Raw genomic sequence first — 17,369 nt, 5'->3', positions numbered from 1 at the left:
GTAATTTAGGGTCATATGTGCATCATAGTAAGCATATAAACATTACTAGAAATCAGATTTCATCCAAATTTGAAATATTGTCATCTTAAGCTTTTGAACACTTTCCTGTGTTGGGTGTGTTTGTGCTTATAATTTATTATGAAAAACACTATTAATTCCACAAACCAGTCATGCAATAAATCGTCTCTTCTCCTGCTGTTGTCGGTTTAAGTGTACACCATATTTAAAATATTTTCCCCGCTTTGCTTGAGACAGTCTTTATCGACAGTAAACTGAAGCTGCCGTCTGTGCACTCTTTACAGCCACAAAACTCCATTAAAAACACAGTAATTTTGTCCTGCAAGGTAAAAGGACAGTGTCTGTCCATGGAGTCTGGTGGCTGTAAAGAGCAGAGACGGTGGCTTCAGTTCCCAGCTGGAAAATGCCAGACGGAAAATGCCGTCTGACAGCAAAGTAAAGCGGCGAACGTGATCTAAATGTGGCGCATGCTTAAGCACATATTGATTTTGGCCTGGTCAAATCACTCTTGTGTTCAAGTTTACGCTGTATTTTGCTGCTCTTAGACAGCTTTTACAGGCAGCGCACTGAAGCCGCCATCTGTGCTCCTTTCACAGCCATAAAACTATTATTATATTTAACTATAAATATTCAAAATATAGTGTACACTTTAAGGTGGTCCTTTGTTTTCAGTACTAAAACACATTTTGCTGCAGCCTGCGTCTGCAGCGGTCCACAGCAGGACATTACTTAGCTTCCATGTTGGAACTCTTGAGGCAGCCGTCGATCAAACGTGAACTGACGCGCCCACATACTCCTGAAAAGTGGTCTAAACAGCAAAGTGAGCTGTTTTTGAACCTAGTTTTCTAATAATTATGAACATTTATTTTCATTCAGATCTTTGTGGATGCTTAACGAGAAACTAAACTTTGATATTGTATATGCATTTTTACCATTTAACCATTGCAAGTTTTCAGTGGCTTTAAGGGAATACAATTCAACCTATTTTATATACAGTCTATGGCTTCAACTATTTGGACTGCTGTACTCAACTCAAGTGTGGCCAGTGATTGTTGCTGGAAGCTGCCTCTTGTTAAGAGTTTCACTGTCATCATCACACTGCAGTCAAAACACAGGTGGCGCCTATCTTTCTTCCAAGCAGCTACTTTTAGAGTCACTCCTCGTACACTCTCCACGATACATTCAATCCTCGCATTTAAAACAAACTAGTTGTAACGGAGGTATAAATGTCAAATATAGTAAAGTAAAAAAGCAAATTACTGCCTCCAAAATATAATCGAGGAAGAGTAGAAATACAGGTTTTAAAGGAAACATGAAAAGTACTTATTTTTTAGAAAAATACTTTTTTACTCATGTGCATTACTTGTAAAGTGTTACTATTCGTCAGTGAAGGTTTATGGAAATTTAGAATGGTTTAACAATGAAGGACATGCATGGTCCAAACAGAGGTGGCAAAAGTACACACAGTTTTTACTCAAGTAGAAGTACGGATGTGTAAAAAAAAAAAAAAAGACTGGTAAAAGTACTGATTTTACTTACTTTAATTTACTCAGGTAAAAGAGAAAAGTCAGGCTCTGTTCAAGTTCAATGAAATGCGAAGTGTCAGGAGAATCATGGTTGGCTTCATGATAGTGTTTGGCTGTGACACACTCCCTGTGTAAATTTCTGAAATTCATTGTCTGTCCACGGGGACATGTAAGCATGTAGATTACTGATGCTGAGTTGCAATTCATGCGTTGTTTTTATAGGATACTTCTTACCAGTGTGTGGATGAGTGAGAACTGACGTCAGTAATATTGTGATTGTCATATTGCAAGAAAAGATGTGTATGAATATAAAGGTTATTTGATATGGAAAAGGATTTCATGTTGATGTAGCACCCACAGAAGCAGGAACATTAATCTTCAGCTACTTCATCAGTTCCGTGACCTGTGGCATCAGCATTTCATCAAGCCTGTTTGGCTGTGTTACAATAAGTGGACACTCAGTGGACATCCTTTTCTCATCACCCACACATTTTGTTTTCATTCCTGAGGCAGTAAAAGTGATGTGAGACCTGCGCTGCCAATAAAAAGCCTAACACGGGGGACTTTGATGATCTTAATAGCACAACTGCTGACACACGTCTGCGGACACATTAAACAAAAAAAAAACAAAAAAAAAAAACAGCAGCACATGCAAGTAATTAATAACCTGGTACGACTGCAGTCTCGCCCCCTCCCCTCCCCTCCCCGCCCCAAGTCTGTGTGCTGCTATTGCTCTGTGCTGCTAATGTTGTTCTGCCTTTTTTGCCATTATGTGTTTGATTCCTGCAACCTAATTTAATTTCCAGAGCTGAAAGCTTCCTTACGCCGCTGTCACTTTGTGTGTAAGCAGTGGCAGCAACGACTCTGCTAATTTCCCTCTGTGTCCTCTCTGTGGAAGCTTAAACCTTATGTCTCGTGTCTCGGTATCAGCCACTGTGACGTACACACACACACACACACACGGAGGCAAACACACAGTTACACATTCGTGCACACTTCCCAATAGCCCGAGGACAGCCTGGAGCAACTCCAATTAACAGCAGCACTCACTAAACAAAAATTGCAAACTCCTCTGTTCTGTAAATTTTGAGGGACTTTAAAAGGAGGCCGCTATAAATTCTGTCCTTTAGGGGGAATATTTGCCCTCAAGCAGCATGGCACAGGACATAGACACACACACACGTAAGCATACATGCTCATGACACATAAGCACACACACCGCCACTGGGAGAGGTCTGATCAGTATTTTTCTGACGACTTTTTATCTTTATTACCATCGTCATCATTCTAACCTCCGCAGTAATGAACATCTTGCCCTGGAGAGAAAACACGCATGCACTCGTGCACTATTTCACATGTGCAAACAAAGATGAACGCACATACACACACAGCCTAATGAAAGGTTGAGTGTGGGTGGATGAGAAGAGGAATGCTGGTAGGGAACAGATAGAGGGTCGGATGTAGAGACGCGGGGGGGGAATGGCTGAGGGAAGATTGAGGATAAGAGGGAAGTAAAGAGGGGGAAAACAGTGGTAGGAAGGCGTATAAGGGGGGAGGGAGGTACATGGTGTGTTGAGGAAAAAGATGAAAGGGGGATTAGAGGAATGAGAGAGTTAAAGTGGGAGGGCAGGAAAGCAGCGCAATGGTTGGAGGAAAAGGCAAATGGAGGGACGAGAGCTTCTTCGGTTAATTCTTCCGAGTTGGAGAGTAACAAGTGAAAGAGGGAGGGGGAAATAAGAAAGACAGTAGAAACAGCCTGGAGTGGTACCGGTGATATGCACGATGAATAATGGAAGGACACAAGGTGCATACGGAATTGAGATGCTAAGAGATGGGGATGACAAGAGGGGAGGTGGAGAAACGACGAGTTGAGTCAGGATGAATAAAACAGAGTGAGAGCATCTATCATCCCGCTTGTTCCTTAAGAGCGTAGACAGAGAGAAAGATATATGCTCAGATAATACAAAGGGGAGTTGACACAAGAGAGTTTTCTAAGAAAAGACTCAAATTAGATTGACCAAAGAAAAGCAGAAAAGCTTGACAAGTGAAAGATATTTAATTAGGGCAGGAGTCTTTCAAATGCATGCAGCTGTCAGTTTCTTTTCTCTTTTTTTCTCGCCCACTAGTCTACCTAAGTGGAATTGTCTGGCTATACTGAGCCTCACCATGCCACACTGATTTGCATTTCCATTACCGCTTATAACGTGCTGAGCTGTGCCAAGTCGTGCCCGAGATGGACCCTCTCTGGAGTGGGGCCAAAGGACATCGGACCTGCCTGTAAGCGGGTTGCGACAGGATGGTTGGAAATAAAATGTATTCATTCATGGTTTTACAGACGCTCGACTCAAGACAGGCGCTTATCAGGCACACCTTCAAGCAGGTAGCCCTGTTGTAATAGAGATGCAAATCCCTGCCGTGCTGGACTGACTTGCAGAGACAACTGACTCAAGCCAAGTCAGCACATGTACACATGAGGCTATAGTCGACAAACCCGTTAGCTGGTGAGAAGAGTGTAACCCCCTGTCTCGACTGCAAGTGAGTCAGATGTGTTTTTCACTTGTTTGTCTCATACAACAGAAACGCTTTCATTTTTATCAGTGCAGCTTTCTGCATCAGCTCTGTGTGTCTCATGTCCCAGCTGTGTCTGACAGGCTAAGACAAGCTGAAGTGTTTATTTTATTTTTTCACACAACTGTGAGGCTGGTACTCAATAAAAAGACACTGAAAACATATTGTATCCACATTTTATAAACTTGGTGGATCAGAGTGTGCTGGCTGTTGGTAAACAAGACACAGGAACTTCATGGACTTTTTCTGCAGTGTTTTTGTGGGCAAACTGTATATTTACTGCCACTAGACGGCTTCACTGTTTTAATCCCTGTGTTCTGATCTCTAACACCTCTCTACTCTGACCGCAGCCACTCTCTTTTTTTTCTTAATTTCTTTTGCTCACCCACACCCACTGCATACACACATATACAGACAGTGCAGTGCTTCTGCATTGTGTTGATAGAAAATAGATCAAACTTTGGCTGCCTATTTGCTGCTGGACGCTTTGAAATGCAGGGACAATACAGTATTGACAGACGCGTCAGTGTGCCAGAAATGCTGTTGTCACACGAGTGTGATGCTGACCAGATATTTGCTGTCTAGACAAGAGGTTAGTCGATCAAGTTTTCAGTTATCCAGCAGTTCATTAATTGCAGGAAAAAAAAAACATCTCAAACTCTATTTGGGAGCTGCGTCTTGTCATTAGGGCCAGGAAGAAAGTAGAAACACAACATTTCTCTTGTAAAATACAAATCACAGCTGCTAACTGTTTACCTGAACTAAGACACAGCCTCGCAAACCGACAGAGGTCAGTCTGATGAAAGGGAATACATTACCAAGGTGATTTACAGCAGCTCTGTCCAAGACTCTCAAGAAGACTTAGACGTGCAGATGAAGGGGTCAAGTTAATTTGTAGTGAGTTACTTTATGAGTATATATCATCTGTTATGTTGAGAAGTCCGCCAGTATTTGCTTCTGTGAATCTGGATGTTATTTATTCCTGTGTTTGGAACAACAAGTTTATACTGTGTTGAAATAAATTAACAAAGGGTTCAATCGCCTGCTGGTTGTTCTGACACAGTCGGGGTCATTACCACTTTTGCCGTTAGCATTTAACAGGCTTCATGCCTCCAAAACATATATCTAAATAATTGGATTAATATCATAAACATGCAACAACTAGGCAACTAATGGCTTTAACTAACAACAACCAGTTGACTAGGAAAATCTTTAGTTTGGGGGCAGCTCTACTGCTTGTTAAGTACAGAGCCGGAGCCAGCAGGCAGTTGATCAAGCTTTCGCATAACAACTGGAAATAGGGGGGAAACAACAGCTAGCCTGGTTCTCTCCAAAGTGAAAAATGTCTAGCAACTCATCTAAAGCTCACTGCGTAACAAGTTGCGTCTCATTAGTTTAATCTGTACACAAAATTATACTTAGACCTGCTAAACTCTGCACTATAACCAGAGACACCATGCAGAAGATGGATAAACTGTTTGACAAGAAAAAGTCACACTGCATAACTCCCACTGAAACGTTTATATTTTTCTTCTTCTGAACAGATTAAACATATTAGATGCAACAAGTTAATCAGTGTTCTTTAGAGGTACTTGTGGGTGTATTTTTCCTTTGGACAAAATGAGACTTCCAGTCTTTATGCTCAGCTGAGTTTCAGGTTCATACTTAATGCACAGACTTGAGAGTGGTCTCACATAATTGCTGGAAAGAAACAACTCAACATATTTAACTAAATGCCAGTTCAATTAAATATTAAACTATGCCTTTTGAATATACTATCCCCAAGGAGAAACTGATTTGCAGTGAGAGCAAAAGAAGAAAAATCATAGTCTAAGGAATTTACACAGTATTACAATTGTTAGCAACTACATTACTTATTGCTAAACACAACAACAGAAAGTTTCTTGACCCGAAGTCTCACAAATGATCAGAACCAGTTTTTTGTTAGTTGCATATCCCACAATATGCTGCACTATTGAGAGACTTTTATCTTTTCTTTTGGTTTACAGCATAATAGCAATTTTATTTTAGTGTGTGACATTTGAAGTTCTGCTGTTCTGCTTTTGCAATAATAAAACGACATTGTGAAGTAGCATGGCATCATTGGACTTGTTGCAGTGAAAGCTGTAATGTAGAGTTTACTTGAGCAAACATGTTGGAGTGTGATAGAACGCAGACAGTCTTTAACCTGATTTCAGATGCAGCAATTTTGTTTTTGTGTTAGTTAAAAGTGGGGGGAAAAAAACCATCTGAAATTGATGCATCAGTATCGCTGACTGTGGCATTGTCATTTGGAGTGTTTCAAGTTTGAGTCAATCAGCTGAGCCCCATCATGGCTTTGAAAAGGGAGGCCATCACCCTGATTTTTAGAGGCTCTTCATGCCTGTTGAATGTAGATGACAGCGTCAGGATGGCGTCAAGCTGAACGATCAGGAGTCGACTCCTCTGTTGGTGAAACTGTTCCCATGTTGGCTGAATTAGCCTTCAGCAAGACGGACAGTCTACCAAGGGTCACTGCTTGGATGCTGACTCTGCTCCACCTCTGGATGCACAAACAAACTTTCTCTTGTGTGATCAATGAATATGTTATATTAATGCAGCTTGACATCAGCAGGTCAAATCAGATTTCTGGCATCCAGAAAAAACAAATCAGATTTCCCATGTTTCTTGTTGACTTTCAAGCACTTCTTTTTCCCTCACCGACTGCACTTAAGCTCTAAACATCATTTTCTGATGCTCTTTGGCCCTGGTCTATTCCATCCAACAAAGAAAAGTCTTCAATGAAGAGGCTGAACTCTAAACTTTAACTGTGAAATTGACCAGATGTGACAATACAAATGATTTAATATGTCAGTATAATGGAGCCTTTTCCGCACTTCCATCAGCAGTTAGAGGGTCCCTGCATGAGAGGTGATGGAACAGAAGCACTTAAGTTAATTAAGCAGCCTTATCTATGGTCCCTGCGCTCAGAGAAAAAGAGACCCGTTTGAATTGACGATAGCTACGTAATTACCCTTTATCTCCTCTTAGAGAGGTTAGGAGTTCTTTAATGAAGAGCAGTTTTGTTTAAGAGAGAACTGGAATATAAATCGTGGGTGCGGGCATGTGCGTTTGTGCAGTGTGTGTGTGTGTGTGTGTGTGTGTGTGTGTGTGTATCCATGTCTAATAGATATGTGTGTGTGATCAGGGTGAATATTTTAAATTTTAATTATTACTGTCTAGTCCAATCATTGTCCTTCAGCTATGAAATGGAATTCTACACACATACAAACAGTCTTTTTCTTTGTCTCTCTCTCTCTCTCTCTCTCTCTCTCTCACTCACACACACACGTTCTTTGCATGCTGTGCAGCTTCTTTTGGGATTTCATCAGCCATCTTACAGTGGAGATCAGACGAAAGATTCAGCCAATGAATTGGAAACAATACCTCCAAAACATAATCCATTTTTTGATACTGATGGCCTGCTTCAAATTGTGTGTGTGAATGCATGTGTGTGTGAGAGCTATTGCCTCAGATTTGGAGTGTTTACTCCGATCTTGGGAAGGGCGCCACACTCCTCCATTGGACTCATAATACGTTCTTTGGCTCTTGCAAAGAGAGGAGAGTCATACATTACAAAATCCTACTTTGTACTCATCTCTGCTCCGTCTAATGAAAAGACAGCTTGTGCCCTGATGAAAGTGGCCTGGCAGCAATTATGAGAGATTCGACTGTAAGCTGATGTCAGAAATCGTATCGTTTCACTATTTACCAAAAAAAATACACAGAGTTTGTCCTGGTGCCATCGTTGAGGGGGTATGAGCGAATGTGCTTGTTTTGCATGACTCATTATCAGTGAATAACACTACATTAACAGGCTGTTTTTTAGCCTGTGGCCTTAAATCACTGTTACTGTTACTAATGAGAAACAAGAAATTCAATGATGGTGATTACAAAGCAAAAAAAGATGATACCATTAAAAGGGTCAGACCAAACATTTTCAGTGTGGTCATTATATCGTACGCTCTGTTGAGACCACCTCTAACTTCTGGAAAACATGAAGCTGTTCCCCACAGTAAATTATTTTTTAATAAATGATGCAAGCCAGCTTCACTTTTGAAAGAACTCACACAGAATCTATCCTGCTCAGTGGTCTAAACCACGTTTGCCACTTTCCTGTTGTGGGATGAAAACAAGAGGTCTAGTGTCGGACCAGTCAATACGTCTGGGGCACAACACTTCATCGCAGCTTTGTTAATGATGTTAATGAGTAAATGACATGTGTGCTCATTGTGCCTGTGGATCGAACTGAATCAGAAAAGAGCATTAATAATGACATAACTGAAGTTTTTACATGTGCTTTGACAATAGACTTAACTTTCACAGCCCTCATGAGAGTAACGTTGGAAGTGAGGCTAAAACCCACCTGTTTTCTTCTTCTCTCAGCTCATAAACACAAACAGTAATAAAATTAACCCTTCACCAAGCCCCTCCTGTGAACAGCAATTGTCCAATCATTGATTAGCAACCGTAACTAGGCACTACAGGCCTGTCAGGCTTTGCACCAAAGTTGACGAACGAGGCATCTCTCTGGCTCGCTCTTGTTGCCCGGTTAGCTTAGGTCTTATCCCAGCTCTCTTCCTGGGTTGATCGTGTCCTTTTCCCATGTTAACAAGTGTATTTCTGTCATCTGTTATATACATATATGCATTGCGCCATCTCCGATAGGGCATTGGATTTTATGCCCCCCCAAAGTTGAAAATGGGGGTGCAGCTACCTCCAATCTTGGGGTAAAGCAGGAAAAAATGCAGTTGTAAAATAGTCATGGACTAATAAATTTAATTGGCATTTGGCAGGAAAGAAAAATAAAGTCATAGCATGTTGCTATTTAATTTTCATGTGGGCTGGCATGTGTTTTGTTGCCCTTATGTGTTAGCATACCGAGTGCTTTAAATAATTATTTAACAAGCACAAAGTACCATGAATTTAAACACCTCTGATCATTAATGCTGTTAATACAGTAACTTTTGGCTCTACTATCTGAATGAGATTCACAACACGATGTCTGCCAACAGCTTTGTGTGGAAATACTTCAAAATATTAAACAATGCAGATGCAGATGATAAAATCCGCTTGACTGAGTTTTGGTGCAACATTTGAAATATCAGACAAAATTCCAGGCGAAGCCCGAAGTTTCAAGAACAATGAATTCATACATCCAAAACACATAAGGGTGAAATACCGCAGCATCGGATGGATTTACCTTCAGCAGTTAGCTATGACAAAAAGCACCTTTCACTGAAGAACGATGACAAAATCTCCTGAAGAATCCATTCAAAGCCTCACACAAAGGGGGTGAGAACCTCTGAACTTTAAGTGATCATTAACTTTATTAAACCAACTTTGTTGAAATTGGATGGGAGCCGTCTACTGCGCTCAGCAGCAGCTTGTAAATGCAAACAGAATGTGGAATCAGCTTAATAACATAACTCTGAAAACACTAAATGATTTGTTTTAATGAATTTCGTTAGTTTAAATTATGAGGAATTGTAAAAGATTACTTACATAAGGCTGTTCAGTCAGACAGTGACAGATCACAGACTGAACTTGATATTTCATCCTCATATGCAGCCAAAGTGAAGGTCAAGCTGCGCAGCATGTAGCTTGCAGAGAGTTATGTTCATTATAATGGTGAATAATGTTGAAATTATGTTCTTCTGCCTCAGTAATAATTATTAACACCACCAGATAATGAACTAAAGTGGCTATGTGATCATAATGTATTATTTTCAGGAAAATATTAATCCCTACCACTCACTTCATCAATATTATATAGACCGATATTGTTTGAATGTTTTGAATGAAAGACCTAGGGCAAATTGAAAGTGCATGGCACAATGGTTTTACTTTATTTAAGGCAAGTTCAAATTCACCTTTGCCATCTTGCACCAGCAGCACACAGTGGGATACACCCATCAGCTGTGCCCAAGTGCCTTGATTAATTCATGGGTGAGTTTTAGGCAGAACATGCAGTAAGCCAATCAGAAAGTCAGCTCTCATCACCTTTAAGAATCAGGTACGTCAAGAGTGCAAGCGTGGACAGGATTTACCGGGAGGCAACAAAGAGTAAAGATTTGAGTGAGAAGATTGACCTTCTGGTTCGAGAGGGGAAAGCAATAAATGGAAATGGCAGGACATCTGGAACAAAACAGACCAAATGAGGCCAGTTTGATGTCAGGGAACAGGCTACCGAGGTGGTTTTCTCATCAAGTTTGGCTCCCAGCAGCCCGGGGCTAACCAGGCTAACAGCAGTTACCTGGGACTAACAGAGCCAAAGTAACTTAGCTCACCTCTAACTGCATTACCTCAGTTAGCACTGGGATCATGTGAAGAACATCTGCTAAGTGTGGCCTCAGTCCTCTATTCCTTGTTCTGTCAATGTCTAACAGCAGCTAACAGTTACAATTAGCCACTTTAGCAACAAGTAAAGCTAAAGCCATCTGTCTTACAGGAAACTGTGTAATTAAATAACTGACAGCTGGAGGATATCAGCCACCACAGAATATTTCCTCCATAAAATATGATCCAGTTTCCCCGACATCAGTGAACAAAGTTGTGCTTTTGTACAGTGAAGCCTGTTCCCCAGAAACACTCCACTCCCTCCGCTCAACGGATGTACAGTATTTGTCTTCTCTGCTCCACTGTGTCATGAGCAAGAAAGCGTTTCATTGGACGAAAAATTAGCAATTCCCTCAAGTGCAGGATGAGTCATCAACAGCCCCAAGTTGTTTTGCAGGAAAAGACAAATGAAATACCATTAAAATACCCAAGAATATCTACAAACCAACTTTTTTGTCGTTCTTGGGCCAGATACTGGCATATTAGTAACATATAGATCAATACATATGTCATAAAAACATTGATTTTGGCTTCATGGCAACATAAACAGTAAATTCTCATGAATTATATGCTCAGCTTTCATTGTAGACACATTCTGGATTTAATATTATAGGAGATTTCTTTAACAGTATACCTCCAATGTAAAGATATTTTCAGTTGACACTATAAGTGAAGCCGCAGCATACAAAGAGATGAAACGTGTGGTACGTGCAACACTATATAGCTATAATGAGACATGTTTGACTTTTGATCTGTGGTATAATTATGAGCAAATGTCACACTCGCAGACATACAGCTGCTCTTTTGTGGTTCTGTAGCGAGATAATAAATATGTATGCAACTGCTTCAGGAGAAAGAGATGGAGGAGTGACAGAAAGAGGAGAAAAATAGGAGGGCAAGAAAAACAGACATGGAGGAAGGGCTGAATTGGGGATTTAAAAGAGGGGGAGAAGTGAAAGAGCCTTTGATCAGCAGGGAGAGATGGAATAAAGTCACCTCTGTTCCATTACCACCCTGTTGCTGTGAAAGTGGAAGTGCAGTGTGTGTCTCCACAGGGCTTTGTCACACACTGGGAGGCCTAGTAGTACACACACACAGGCTCAATCCACTTTTGTTCAAAGACCGGGTACTTTATGAAGCACAGGTGAGTCCAGGCTTTTTAGTGGAGCAGGTTTGGGATGGTGATAGTCCGGGGATGATAAAGGTGAATGAGTGTTGGTGGTGGAGTGGATTCGATTATCTCCTGTTTCAGATCACGAAAGAGTATCTCTGCAAAGAGTACAGTGTTCTTAACTTCTGGACCATTTCACATTTAGAAATAAATAATTGAATTCCTGACATTCAGCTATTTCTGTCCGCGATACGTTAACCTCCTCCGCTGCAAAGTTTGTGACAGGTTGAAGTTCTAATTTAACAGAGCAACATGTGTATCAACACAGATCGATAACATACACATTCCCCCGTCCATATTTCTCAGGTCGTCTGCAATTTGTTTTCTTTCACTTCTCTCCCCGCTGCATGTCAAACTGTCTATTTCGCTCAGATGCTGAAATAATCGGCTGCTCGATTGCTGTATTTGTTTTTGACACATCACCTGAATAGCGGCCATCTAAATTATGTTTGTCACTCAGATTTTTTACACACATGAACAATTTAAAATCAAACTGTTTTCCCATTTATGCCATTGAGGCTGTGTTAGAAAGACATTATAATGATCTCTTGTTTGATCCCTGAATGTTTTTTGCCAACTATTGGTAGATTTCAGGTATAATTATGTAGTTTTAATAGACAACAGTAATTTACTTTGAGGTTATATGTGATTCCATTTTGAGGTTAGTCACAGCGATCTGTTATCTTACCTGGCACCCTTTATTGTATCCCTACATTTGCACACAGGAGGCTGGATGCCTGAGAACATTTTGTGTACTGCTAGACAAATGATTGAGTAACTTCTTAAAATGACGTCTTCCTGGTGTTAGCAAGACCAAAGCAGTTCATCAGAAAAATTAAATCTGATTGTCTGATCGTTTCCAAGCAGTTACACTGCAAACCACAAGCAAACATTCCCACACCTCTGCACAACGCTGGATTTTGTGAGAATACACTCAGGGCAAACCTCAGTAAGCTCTGACCATGAGGGTGTATCTCTTTCTGCAGCTCTCACAGACAGAGAGCAGAGGAAAGAGTTTTTGTAGGATCATGACCTCACAGCCCGTGTTACCGGCAGGGCTTACACATCACTGGAAAACATGTTGAGACCCAGGAGCGTCCTTTGCACAGTCACTGAGAAAATAAGGCACAGCTGGCAAAAGTACACACATTGTTTACTCAAGTACAGATACTTTTGTAATAAGTCATCCTCTGAAGGACATTTCTACCTTCTGTTTCAGTGAAAAGCTAATTGCCTCACTTTTTCTCTGCAGTAGAAACATTTGTTCTGTCTTTGAAGTTGTTTTTGTCTTGTGTCATCCTTTACATCATTTTTGTCTTGGTAAATCTTGTTGCTTTGTACTACTTTTTTCGTATTGTTACATGTTGTTACGTCATTTTTGTATTGTTACATCTTTTACGCAGTTTTTGTCTGTGATGTATTGTTACTTTCAATTGTTTTCATCTGTTTCGTCATGTTACGTCTTGTTACGTTGCTTTTGCCTTGTTACATTTTGTTACATCTTGTCACACTGTTTTCGTCTTGTTACGTCATTTAGTCATCTTTGTCTTGTTATGTCTTGTTACGTCTTTTAGTCATTTTCATTCTGTCATGTCTTGTTACATTGTTTTCATCTTGTTACGTCTTTTGGTGGTTTTTGTCTTGTTACGTGTTGTTGCATCGTTGACATCTTGTAACATCTTTTAGTTTTTTTCGTCTTGTTACATCTTGTATCATTTTTATCTTGTTACATTGTTTTCATCTTGTTAAAACTTATGCAACAAGAGATTAGAGTAGAGGCAATGCAACAGTTTCAGCGTTGATATTCAATTGATGGTAATCCAAAAAAAGTTGTAAGCCAACTGTTACGTAACGTAAAAATTCTGACAGCATTTTTGTTTAATTGTTATAAGCAGTGAGTGTTCACATTTTGACTGAAGGCTTGTTTTGATTGCTGCTGTAAAATTTGGAGTCAGTTTTATCATGTGACAATATTGTGCAGGCTCCTGAAGAGTTACAAGGTTAAGTTACTGTCATCAGTGACAGCAGCTCATTGGACAAGAAGGATGGAAAATGCCCTTCATTTTGTTTTGGAGTTTTTTTGGTGCTGCCTGCAAACTGCAATCACTGATAGAATGTTGTTTGGTATTTTTTTTTTCTGTATTGTCATAACTATTGCAGATTTCCCTGAAATATTGTGATATACTTTTGAGGTTATATTGCCCACCCATATTTAGAGGGATTATTTTTATCTTTGAGGAGAATCCTAGACAGTATGTTTTTAACACAAAATAAAGCATAACTCGCCTTTGCACAGCTTGGTTTGGAAAGCCTTTCAAGTTTTCACCTCAGTTTGGTGTGCCAAGCTGTAATGGCTTCATTGCTGCCCCCTGGGGTCAGACCGCAGGAAACACCCACTGTAACTACGCTCGGGGTGAAAACCAGTTGTTGCATTGGCCGCCAGCAATAAGCCTGTTCCACACTTTGACACAAACTTGGAAAAGCCACACACAAAGGTTAGACTTATTGCTTCATTAGAGGATTTCAAACCGGTTCTTCAAGGATGAGGACTAACTGACTGGTTTGTCAAGTGCACTGCTGGTTAATGTTCCCACCTCCAATAAAAATCAGCACACAGCTGCTTCCCTAATATTTTTTAACAACTGAGTGTAGTAGGTGCACATGATGATCTAAGTCTTTGGGCAAATTAGGCCCATTTCCTGTTCAAACCAGCTGTGAGAGGAGGCAGAGATGAGCAGTTCTGTGTGATAGAAGTGCTGCATGTGGTCGAGTTCAGTTGAAAAGCTGCTGGATTTTATATTTCTGCCTCTGCCTCAAAAATCCTCTGTTTATAAATGGTCTGCACTGGTCTGTCTGGCAGGTTTCAAGGTTTCATACGCTGTTTGGTTGTTGATCAGACAGTCCACCACTTTGATTCAGACTGAAATGTCTCAACAGCTATTCAGCTGATGATATTATGTACAGACATTCATGTTGTTCGGAGGAGGTATTTCTATGATGATCTGCTGGCTGACATTTATTGTCTTTAATCCAATCCCCTAACTTTTCATATAGCCATCCATTGATCATCTGGTAAATTGTCTCAAAAATGTATTAAAATGTTTGCTTTTCTTTAGAATAAGAAATACAGCAGCTTATGTGGCTGCAGAATCTTAGTCTTATTTGATAATTTGTGCATATGAATTACTTTTATCAATGTATCAAGGTCATTTATTATCATTATACAACACAGGGCTGCACAACGAAATGGGAATTTTAATTCGTTCATGACACACACACATTAAACGTATATAGAGATCATTAATTAAATTCTGAGTACAATAAGATGAAATCTAAAACAAAATAAAACAAAATGGTATAAACAGTTATTCACACACATACACACTTGCATATATATACACCCAGGAGATATTTATGCATTTTTTGAATAATCTGAAGGTCCAGCGCTCTTTAATCCAAATCCCACGCTTCCTTTTCCACTGCCTACAAGTGTGTTTCTGCCATAGGTGATGCATGTTTCAGCAGTAAAGCTGAAAAAATAACAGATTAAAAAAGTAGCAATGATTGAAGCAGCATCAACATGTGCCTCTGTTGCCATGGTGTGGTGCAAATGAATAATTTATACCCGCAAGTTTATTATTCTTGTACATATGTTGTGTCTCTGGATGTTGCATGTACATGCTATGCAAGCTGTTCGCTCAGAGGGTCTTCCCAAACTGGGGGGGGGGGGGGGGGGATAAATGCAAGAAAACACAAGATTATTAACAAGATAGGAAAAATATGAAAAAAAAAAAAATCTGCTACACAAAATTATGTCTTTTTGACTTGCTTTTCTCAAGCCTTAGACTCTTAAATGCCTTCCGAGAGGCAGGTTGTGATAAAGCACAGAAAATAAAGACACATTAAAAGCACATCAGACAAAAGCAACAAGTCCAAGATCATCTGTAGCCGCCATCATAAATGTCATTGCAGTCCAGACAGGAATTATTGTTAAGTGCATGTCAATAACTATATACCAACAATTGTGATGAAAATAAATGAATATATAATCAAAATCTGATTCAATCTGTTCAAACTAATGAAACAATCAGAAAAAGAAATGTCTATTAACTTCACACACACGTCACCTGTGAAGATTGGTTATGAATACTTCAGCTTGGCTTAATGTTTCCATTAAGTCAGAATTGATGTTTAAATTTTTTTTATCACATATTTATTGCACTGTATGTCATTCTATCTGGCCCAGCAGTGACAAAAAGTCATTTTGTAGGTATTCTTTGGTATTCTTAATGGTATCAGAGTTTCTCTTCTCCTGGAAAATGATTTAAAACTGTTCACGACTCATCCTGCACTCTGCAGCGTACACTAAAATTGTGCCCAATGAAACACTTCTTCACTTATGACGCTCCCTGAACAAAGGAGGCCAGTACATTCATTTGCTAGAGCAGACTGCAGTGTTTCTGGGGAATGGGTCTCACCGAACAAAAGCACAACTTTATGACTTTTATTCACCGATTTGGGTGAAACTGGATCATATTTATGGAGAAAATATTTCCCTCTGATGTCCTCTGGCTGCTTCAGCTCTCAGTGATTCAGACTTTCCTGGTGGACAAATGAATTTAGCTTACTTGTTGCTATAGCTAAGAGTGACAGCTACTGTTAGTGCACAACAGAACCAGGCTCAGCAGCCTCCCAGTGAGCACCAGCATGAACTGCCAAATGTTGTTACCTCATTTACCCGTTACTCAGCCCAGGGCTGCCAGGAGCCAAACTCAGCAAGAAAACTACCCTGGTACTTCAGTACACGGTACTACTGGCTACTGTTAACGCCAATCAATGTCTGCAACAAGTCCCGCCCTAGCTTAGCGCATGTTTTACAGGAAACATGTAACTGGGAACTTTAAAGGGTCAAACGCCAAGCAAGGTTAGGAACCAGTGGTTTCTCTACCAGTTTAATAACTGACTCTGTGTTTAAAATGTCACAGAAATTAATATCTTCATTTTAAAGGAGAAATATGTAATATATTCACTGTGCTAAATCATAAAACCGCCAAGATTTGCCACAAGAGATTGGAAGAAGCTACAGCCAACATGTTCTCTAAAATTTCCATTTTGACTCGTAACAACTGTTTTTGTTTGCCAATTTCATGTTAATAAGAGTTAAAATTAATGCTGAATTTTTGCCGAATTACTTGGTGTCTATTTATGATTTGTGAAAAAAAAAATCAACAATTTTTAAGAAGTTTATAAAAGTTAAATTGAGGAAAATGTTGATGGAGTGACAACTCCAACTCCAGAGTGTGTATTTTCAGAGGAGTCAGCTTTTGTTTTCAGGATAAACAAGCTTTACATTGATATACAACTGACAGTTATAAAGAGCTGAGCAACAAACAGCAGGACTTGTTGTCACTTGTCATTATCAAATTATAATGTTGCACTCCCCTTGCGCTCCTGTTCAGTGTCCCTGCAGCCTGCAGGCAGCCTGCCTGAGCTTTGAGTCAGGGGGAGGAGGAGGAAACAAATGAAGCTTAGCACCTCATTCATTCACAACTCTCTCTCTCTCTCTTACTCTTTTTCCTGCTTACTCTCAATCAACAAATCATGGGTGTTCACTTTTCAGTTAACCAACCAGATGTAGCCACTACCAACTTTAAAATGCAGCCTCCTCTCTGCTGTTGTCAGCTGTCTTTTCAATGCAGAATCATTGT

Source organism: Lutjanus erythropterus, chromosome 3, assembly GCF_056507025.1.
Source record: "Lutjanus erythropterus isolate fLutEry1 chromosome 3, fLutEry1.hap2, whole genome shotgun sequence".
Lineage (NCBI taxonomy): Eukaryota > Metazoa > Chordata > Actinopteri > Lutjaniformes > Lutjanidae > Lutjanus > Lutjanus erythropterus.
This window is presented reverse-complemented; position numbering follows the sequence as displayed.